The sequence below is a fragment of the Lycium barbarum genome, chromosome 2 (genome assembly GCF_019175385.1).
Source record: "Lycium barbarum isolate Lr01 chromosome 2, ASM1917538v2, whole genome shotgun sequence".
NCBI classification, from domain to species: Eukaryota; Viridiplantae; Streptophyta; class Magnoliopsida; order Solanales; family Solanaceae; genus Lycium; species Lycium barbarum.
Window position 1 is genome coordinate 123,605,154 of NC_083338.1, and position 9,023 is coordinate 123,614,176.

The 9,023-nt window shown below is 35.3% G+C and overlaps 1 pseudogene; it reads left to right on the forward strand.

Annotated features, from left to right (window-relative positions):
* The first annotated feature begins 3,723 nt into the window (after positions 1 to 3,723).
* Positions 3,724 to 7,311, forward strand: LOC132627039 (12-oxophytodienoate reductase 1-like; annotated as a pseudogene).
* Positions 7,312 to 9,023: the final 1,712 nt, after the last annotated feature.

The following is a 9,023-nucleotide window of genomic DNA, read 5'->3' on the forward strand; positions in this document are numbered from 1 at the left end:
TCTACTCATTTGAACTGCTCGTCATTAATAATTTTGTCATTGTAAACTTGCAACGGTACAATGTAAATGCGACACTTCCTTAGAAACCAGAAACACTTTTTTACTATATTAAAAAGAGCTCTCAAGGACTTGCCACGAAGTTTTGTTTAGTAAATTTGTTTTTAGGTTGATACTATCATACATGCTCTCAGAATTAGAATTAGGTGGGAATTACATTTCAGCAATACACTTGCTATTCCTCATTCAATTTCATACCTATTTTTCATTCTTGAAAAAAAGCTAGATGCTATTACTGTAGATGTTTCCTATATTAATTCATATTTATGACTTTTGAAGTTTAATCTTTGGTTATCTCATGGGATATGAATACGAGGAATTTCTTTTCTACAGAATAATTTTGGTACCTATGACAAGGTATAACAATATTCCTCAGCGACATGCTATTTTGTATTACTCACAAAGGACCATGAAATGTTGAAATTTTCAAGAGAAAATAAAAGGAATAGGCAAAAGGAAAAGTATTTTTCTTTCTTTTTAAAAGAAAAAAATATACCTTTCTTTCTGTAAAAAGAAAAAGTACTTTTCTTTCTGAAAGAGTACATTTCTTTATGAAACAATGCAACTCTTCCCTAAAGGTTGCATCATTTCAGGTTGAAGGATTAAAACATCCCTATAAATAGATGAAATCCTGGAAATATTTCTATTATAAATAATACTCAAAAAAACTAGAATTCTTTCTTAAGAAAAACTGCATAAGTTTAGTGTCTGCAACATTATTCTTGTGTGTTCAGAGACTTGATTTCATTATTTCTTGGCTTTGCTTCATTCTATCCCGAGAGAGTATTTGTGAGGGACAAATAATTCTCTTTGGAAAGTGCTCCAAATAAGGTATACGGCTTGAAGCATATCCAAATTTCTCACCACAAACACACAATTTTTTAACAATCAAAGAGAATTATTTAAGGCATTTACTTCATGATCCCTTGAAGTTTTGCTCGTTCGCGCTCATATAAAGAGCATAGATTGTTGCAGTCAGTGAAGAAAAGTTTTAGGCTTTTGCAACGATTGCCTAAGCAAAGTGATGCCATAATTGGCCATCAAAGGTCTTGTATTACTTCATTAGACATGCATACAGGCATCAAATTGAACGATTCCAATTAAAGTGGAGTTATTGTTCCACTAATGCTATAAATGAAAAGAAAATTTGGTTGCATATTTGATGGGCAACTCCTTTTCATTTGTGATCTTTCTATTGGGATTACAAAAGGAAAACTAAAATTCATGTCTTTTTCATTGATGAACTTCACCACCAATATTTGGCGCATCAAGGAAATTGTCTTTGTCAATCCAAGATTTGTAAGAGCGTAGCAGTAAAAGGCATGATAAAAAGGCGGCGTGTCTTTTGAAATTCTATACTTGAGGCAACAATTAATTGACTTCGCTAGGATAAAAGGGATCAAATCAAAAGCAACTAGAGATGAAAGCAGCAAATATCGGGTTCTACTTTCTTAATCTCACTCATTATTTATTTATGAATTTCTACCATTTCTTTATGCAAAGAGAAAAATATACTTTTCTTTCTGCAAAAAGAAAAAAAGTACTTTATGATTTTTGTGAAATTTAATTTCATAAATATGAGAGTAGATGACTCACTTGTGATGATCATGAAATGCAGTCTGAATAAGTTTAGGAATAACATATTTAATATGCTTATTATAAATTTGTTATTCCGCGCAAAAAAAATTTATCATGTTATAATTATGTTGCATAAATATCATGTGAATTTTTTTTTCAAGTTGCGGGATGATATATTAGGAATTCCTTTATTTTGATGGATATTTATACTTGAAAGTTGCTAGAATATTTTGAAATTCAGAAAAATGATAATTTTGTACTAAATCATATTGCGTACATTAAAGGATGAAGTTTTTGTTTACATGCTTGACTCTTATTTTTCATTATGGCATTCACGTTTAGGACATGTTAATTTTCATAGAATTGAGGGATATGTCTAAATATGGCTTGATATAGATAATGAGTGGATAGTGAAAAATGTAAAACTTGCATGTTAACAAAGATCACAAGGAAATCCTTTTCAAGTATTAAGAGAAGTACTAAGTTGCTTGAATTAATTCATAGTGACTTATGTGATTTTCATAGTACTCCTACAATTGGAGGAAATAAATATGTTATTACATTCATTGATGATTACTCTAGATTTTGTAAAGTTTATCTTGTAAATTCTAAAGATGAAGCACTGAAAAAATTTAAAATTTACAAGTCTGAGGTTGAATTGAAATGCCATCTTCCGTTAAGTGTTTAAGGACCGATAGGGTAGGGGAATATTATAATCCCACATTGTTCCAAAGCACCGATATTGTGCATCAAGTAACGACACCATATACACCACAACAAAATGGTGTAGCCGAACGGAAAAATCGGGTCTTAACTGAAATGGCTAATTCTTTATTGTCTAACTCAGGCCTAAGTCACGGTTATTGGGGTGAAGCCATGTTAACGGCTTGTTATATTCTTAATAGGGTTCCTAATAAAAGAAATTCAACAACCCCATATGAACTTTGGAATAAAAGACAACCAAATATGAGTCATCTCAAAGTTTGGGGATGTAGGGCTATAATTAAAGTCCCGGAACGTAAAAGGAAAAGGTTGGGTGAAAGAGGAATTGAATGCCTCTTTATAGGATATGCTAAAAATAGCAAAGCCTATAGGTTTTTGGTTATTGAACCAAATGATTCATACGCGTCCTTGAATCAAGAGATGCGATTTTTGATGAAACTTGATTTGTATCAATTCCTAGACCAAAAGATATTGTTCCAAGTGATCCAAATTCTTCTACTTCACAACCATTAATCTTTCAAGATAATGAAAATCAAGATGACATTGTTGAAGTAAGAAGGAGTAAGAGAGTTAGAAAAGAAAAGACATATGGAGATGACTTCTACCTCTATTTAGTAGAAGGTTCAACTAATAAAATTTAAAATGAAATTCCTTATTGTTATAATATGGAAAATGATCCCATTACATTTAGTGAGGCCATGCAATCTCCTGATGCACCATTATGGAAGGAGGCTATTCAAGATGAGATAGATTCCATTATGAAAAATAATACTTGGATCTTAACAGACCTTTCACCCGGTTGCAAACCCATAGATGGTAAATGGTTGTTCAAGAAGAAGTTAAAAGTAGACGGTACCGTGGATAAATACAAGGCTCGCTTTGTAGTTAGGGGTTTTACCCAAAACACGGCATTGACTACTTTGATAATTATGCTCCTGTGGCTAGAATAGCCATAATAAGGCTGCTTATTGCACTAGCCTTTATTTACGATCTAGTAATTCACCAAATGGATGTCAAAACTGTGTTTTTGAATGGTGAATTGGAAGAGGAAGTCTATATGAGACAACCCGAGGGGTTTGTAGTTAAAGAACAAGAGAAGAAAGTTTGCAAACTTGTAAAATCATTGTATGGGCTAAACAAGCCCCTAAGCAATGGCATCAAAAATTTGATGAATCACTTTTATCTAATGGCTTTAAAATCAATGATTTAGACAAGTGTGTTTATTCAAAATCTGAAAAAGAAAAAGGAGTTTTCATTTGCTTGTATGTAGATGATATGTTGATCTTTAGGACCGACATAGAACAGGTTGAGACCGGCAAAATTTCTATCTGCCCAGTTCTCATGAAAGATATGGGAGTAGTGGATGTCATTCTTGGTATAAGAATTATTAGAATTGGTAGGGGTTTACCTTAACAAAATCTTATTATATCAAGAAAGTGTTAAATAAATTCAATCATTTTGATTGTAATCCTGTTTCTACACCGTATGATCCATGTTTTAAATTAAAAAGAAATGACGGAAGGCCAATTGCTCAACTTGAGTATGCTAAGTTGATCGGGTGCTTGATGTATGCTATGACTAGTACGAGACCTGATATTGCATATGCAGTGGGTAAGTTGAGTAGATATGCTTGCAATCCGAGTGAGCATCATTGGCATGCCATAAGAAGAGTACTAAAGTATCTCAAGAAAACGCTAGATTATGGCATCTATTACAGTGGTGATCCCGCTATACGAGAAGGGTATTCGGATGCAAGTTGGATCACTGATCAAGAGGATTATTCCTCAACAAGTGGATGGGTATACCTGTTTGGTGGGGGTGCGATATCTTGGGGATGTAACAAGCAAACGTGTCTTACTTATTCAACTATGGCTGCAGAATTTGTAGCCTTGTCTTCCGCTTTTAAAGAAATGAAATGGTTGAGAAATTTGCTTTTTGATATTCTATTATGTCCATGCCACCGATTTCTATCCATTGTGATAGTAAGGCCACCTTAGCTCGAGCGTACAGTCATATATATAACGGAAAGTCTAGGCATATTGGCCTTAGACACAGTTATATAAATCTATTAATTAAAGATGGAGTCATCACGATTGACTATGTACGTTCACTTAATAATCTTGCGGATCCATTAACTAAGGAATTGGCAAGGGGACTTGGTGTTGAGAACATCAAGGGGGATGGGGTTAAAACCCATAAAGAAAGACCATTAAGGGTGAAGCCTCAACTTGACGTTTGATACAACGTCCAGTCTCAAGTTCAATGAGTGACAACATTCTTTATTGGTTGATAGCACTTGGTATTACCATCCCAAAGTAAGTGCTTTGTCCTACAATTTGTTAAAAGGAGGCTGAGTTTATAAATTCTTAATAGACTTATTGGTGGGTGCTCTTGCGGGAGCATATTAATAAGGGTCTACCTATGTGGATGCGAAGTGGGCCGCTTTTCAAGAAACTCGGGTTTGGTTTCTATGCATTCGCGAGAGGATTGGAACACAAGGGCTTATGGTGTTGGTTATAAAGAAATAATGTAATAGAATTTATATGTGAGATACATCCTATTTTACAATATGATGGTCGGTTCAAAAGACTTGTGTTACCTGACTATTTAGTTTAATAGAAATTGTATTCCGCTAATGTAAAGTCCAATTGCCAGATACTTTATTTATGCATGGATTCACTTTTCTCTTAATTGCTGAAGGAATGGTTGGGCTGTTATTTTCACTTGAAAATGATGGGGGATTGTTGAAATTTTCAAAAGAAAATAAAAGGAATAGGCAAAAGGAAAAGTATTTTTCTTTCTTCTTAAAAGAAATAAATATACCTTTCTTTTTGCAAAAAGAAAAAATACTTTTTTTTTCTTCTGAAAGAGTACATTTCTTTATGAAACAATGCAACTCTTCCCTAAAGGTTGCATCATTTCAGATTGAAGGATTAAAACATCCCTGTAAATAGATGAAATACTAGAAATATTTCTATTATAAGAAATACTAAAAAAACAAAAAAAACAGAATTCTTCCTTAAGAAAAACTGCATAAGTTTAGTGACTGCAGCATTATTCTTGTGTGTTCAGAGACTTGATTTCATTATTTTTTGGCTTTGCTTCATTCTATCCCGGGAGAGTATTTGTGAGGGACAAATAATTCTCTTTGGAAAGTGCTCCAAATAAGGTACACGGCTCGAAGCATATCCAGATTTCTCACCACAAACACACAATTGGTCTGCTAATAACAGAAGTCACCGGAGTATCTGACACAGCCCAAGGGTAATATCACTTGTTCCTCTTAGCTCTGAGTTCTCAAAAATTTTCATTAATTGCAGTAGATGCTTATAGTTTCCACCAAAACAAGGTACCCAAACAGACGTGGTATATGGACAAAGGAGCAAGTTGATGCCTGGAAACCGGTTGTAGATGTCGAGCATGCCGAAGGGTGGGATTTTCTTTTGCCAGATTTGGCATGTAGGCAGAGTTTCAAATAGGGGTAACTTCTTCAATTTACCCTTCTCAAAATATTTGTGCTTGACATTGCACTATATAAATGTTTGTTTGACCATATTGTGTGCTTTATTATGCCTGGCTGCAATTTTCTTTCTTGATTTGAGTATGTGGTTCTTTTTTAGATTTTCAGCCCAGTGGACAGTCTCCAATCTCCTGCACAACAAGCCACTAACTATTGATGTTGAACAATTTACCCCACGACGACGACTAAGGACGGATGAAATTCCTCAAATTGTCAATGATTTAAGCTTGCGGCGAGAAATGCTATGGAAGCTGGTAAAACTTTCTGCTCAACTCTGTTATTTTCATGAGAAACTGCTAGTTTAAGTTTTGGAGAAAAACAATTGAATCTCTATGTTTCAATTTAATGACACTTCTTTTTCACTTTTGGAACGTCCGAAATGTTTGATAGTGGTACAATTTTCGATTATTCAAATTCATCAAACTACTATAATACTATTTTCTACTACCATTTCAAGCTCCATAACTATTCGGATGATGTGTAAAATGAAACACAAACTGAGGGAGTATTTATTGCTTACTTGAGGACCACTATTCTATGCTAACAGATTTGGTCTTTGCTTTCCTCTTTTTGTTTGGCGGGTAAGAGGAGATTAATTGCAGATGAAGTAATACTTTAGAAAATTGGCCAAAGTTGTGTTATGATTTTTGCAAGTTTGTATTTATCACAGAGAGAAGTACAAAGACTAGAATTCATGTTAAATTATAATATTAACATGATGATAATATTATACAACGCTATATCTCCATCGAGATTCTCTCGTACAAAATATAATTGAAAGCAATATGTTACAATGACAAGAAATACAGGATTGTGAACTAGGTTCAAAACTCAAAAATTATCACATTTAACAAGGACCCAAGGTTTAAGATAAACACCAAATCATGAAGGATGAATTCAAGCCATGTAGAGACAAAGATGATCCTTTCATCACTCAGGTTTTGACAAGATAGTTGATAATGGTCATTGTAATATTATACAAAACATATGCAATCTAAAATTAGTATATCCTTGTGCTCCTTTAATCCATCCACTAACAAATTTCTAATTTTTTCATGTATTTATTGTTGCATTTGTAGGTTTTGATTGGGTTGAGATCCGTGGAGCTCTGTCACCAGTATGGAGGCTCTCTGGTGAACCGTTGCACATTCGTTTTTGAAATAGTTGAAGCTATTGCCAACGAGATTGGAGCTAAAAGAGTTGGAATTAGGCTTGTTATCTATCTGTGTTCAAGGTAGTAATTTAACAGACCCAGTTTCTGTATTTTTTAACAGTCCAAAAAAAAAAAACAGTTAAAGACAGAAATGTAGAAGAATTAAAATATTTCCGAGCCCACAAGTTTCTTGTGTGTCCTTAAGAAATCTAATCTCCTCACAGTTGCCAAGGTTAATGGATTAATTCCTCCCAGGATAGAACGGAAAACTATTATGCGATAGCGGCAATGCAAATTGCAGAACTTCAGAGAATTCAAATGGCAGCAGCAAATCACATGACTCTATTATATTTTGTTTTGGAAAAACAATGCAGAGAAGAGGGAAAATTTTAGAATTTTTCAGTATCTCAAAATCTGAAGCAAACCTCTAAATCCAAAAGGTGCCTTTTCCATTTCCCATTCACACCTTTTGAAAGCCCAACAAGGTTTTCCCTGTTTGCAGAGTACATAGAATCGGGAGACTCAAATCCCAATGCATTGGGTCTTTACTTGGCTAAATCGTTGGATAAGTATGGCATTTTGTACTGCCACATGTTTTGGGTCCATCCCATAATTTGAGGAAGGAAACATCTCCCTCATTTTAAGGAAGAAAACAAGGAAGAAAACATATTCCTTGTTTAAAGGAAGAAAACATCTTCCTTGTATTTGGCAAATTGTCAAGTGCTTGCTTGAGTCACAAATGACATTAATAGGTTCATTTCATCCCTATAAATAGGGAAGCCTTCTATCATTTGTAGTATCACCAAGAGCAAGAGAGAAAAACAGTAAGGAAAACACTTGAGTGTGAGATATAGGTATACAGTTTAGGATTGATTTTTTGTAATAGTTGAGTGTGAGAGTTGCTCCTCCTATTGTAATTCTGTTCCGGTTATGAATAGAAGAATTTTCCAATCCTAACAAGTGGTATCAAGAGCTTGGTTAATCTTCCAGGCCAATCTTTTAAAGTTTCGTAAAATTTTCAGTCAAAAATTTTTTGTCCCAAAATTGTGCTCTGAGTATACCATTAGAAAGATCTCGTTCCGAGGATTCCGAATATATATTTTTTGGAATTCTTCGACCACCGGAAGGCCTCCAAAAGTACAGTCAAAGTTTCTCTGTCCACAATCGCCGCCGCTCCGCCACCTTTCGTCCACCAGCTCGCCGGAGAAGACGATCGGAGAAACCCGATTCGACCCAGTAACCCGTCCGACCTGACCCGTTTTGTCCAGACCAACCCGTTTGACCAGAACCAGATCTAGTCAAAGTCCAATTGCCACATCATCCTTTTGTTGACTCTTTCAACCAGCCAGTGGTTAAACCGGCCCAGTTCGGTTTGAATTAGTGCAGCCCGGTTCACTCTGTTTTTGTCCGGTTTTCATATTGGTCAGACCGGTTCCCTAAGGTTTTGACCATTCCGGATTCAACCGTGAGTCCCGTTTTGCCTGATTCTGCTTCCATAGTCCAGTACAAGCAGATTAGGTGCACTTTATCATAGAGAAATCATCATTGGATACCATGATTCCGCTAACATCCTCAAATTATAACATGTGGAAACCTCGTACGGAGGACTTGTTAAATTTGAAGGGTTTAGCCGAGCCGCTCGAAAATAAAGGTGCCAAACCCGACAAGAAGACAAACGAAGAATGGGCAAGAATGAATAGGAAAACGGTCGCACAAATTCGATAGTGGATTGACCATAGTGTATTCCATCATGTCGCGCAGGAAACGAGTGCTTACAAACTTTGGGAAAAGCTTGGGAGCATGTACCAAGCAAAACGGCTCGAAATAAAACATTGTTGATGAGGCGATTGGTAAATCACAAGCTACGTAGCGGTACCTCTATCACAGAACACACAAGTCAGTTCCAAGATCTCGTGAACCAGCTAAGTGCAGCCGAATGGGTTCTCAAAGATGAGGAGCAAGCAATCTTGCTCCTAAGTTCTCTACCTGATA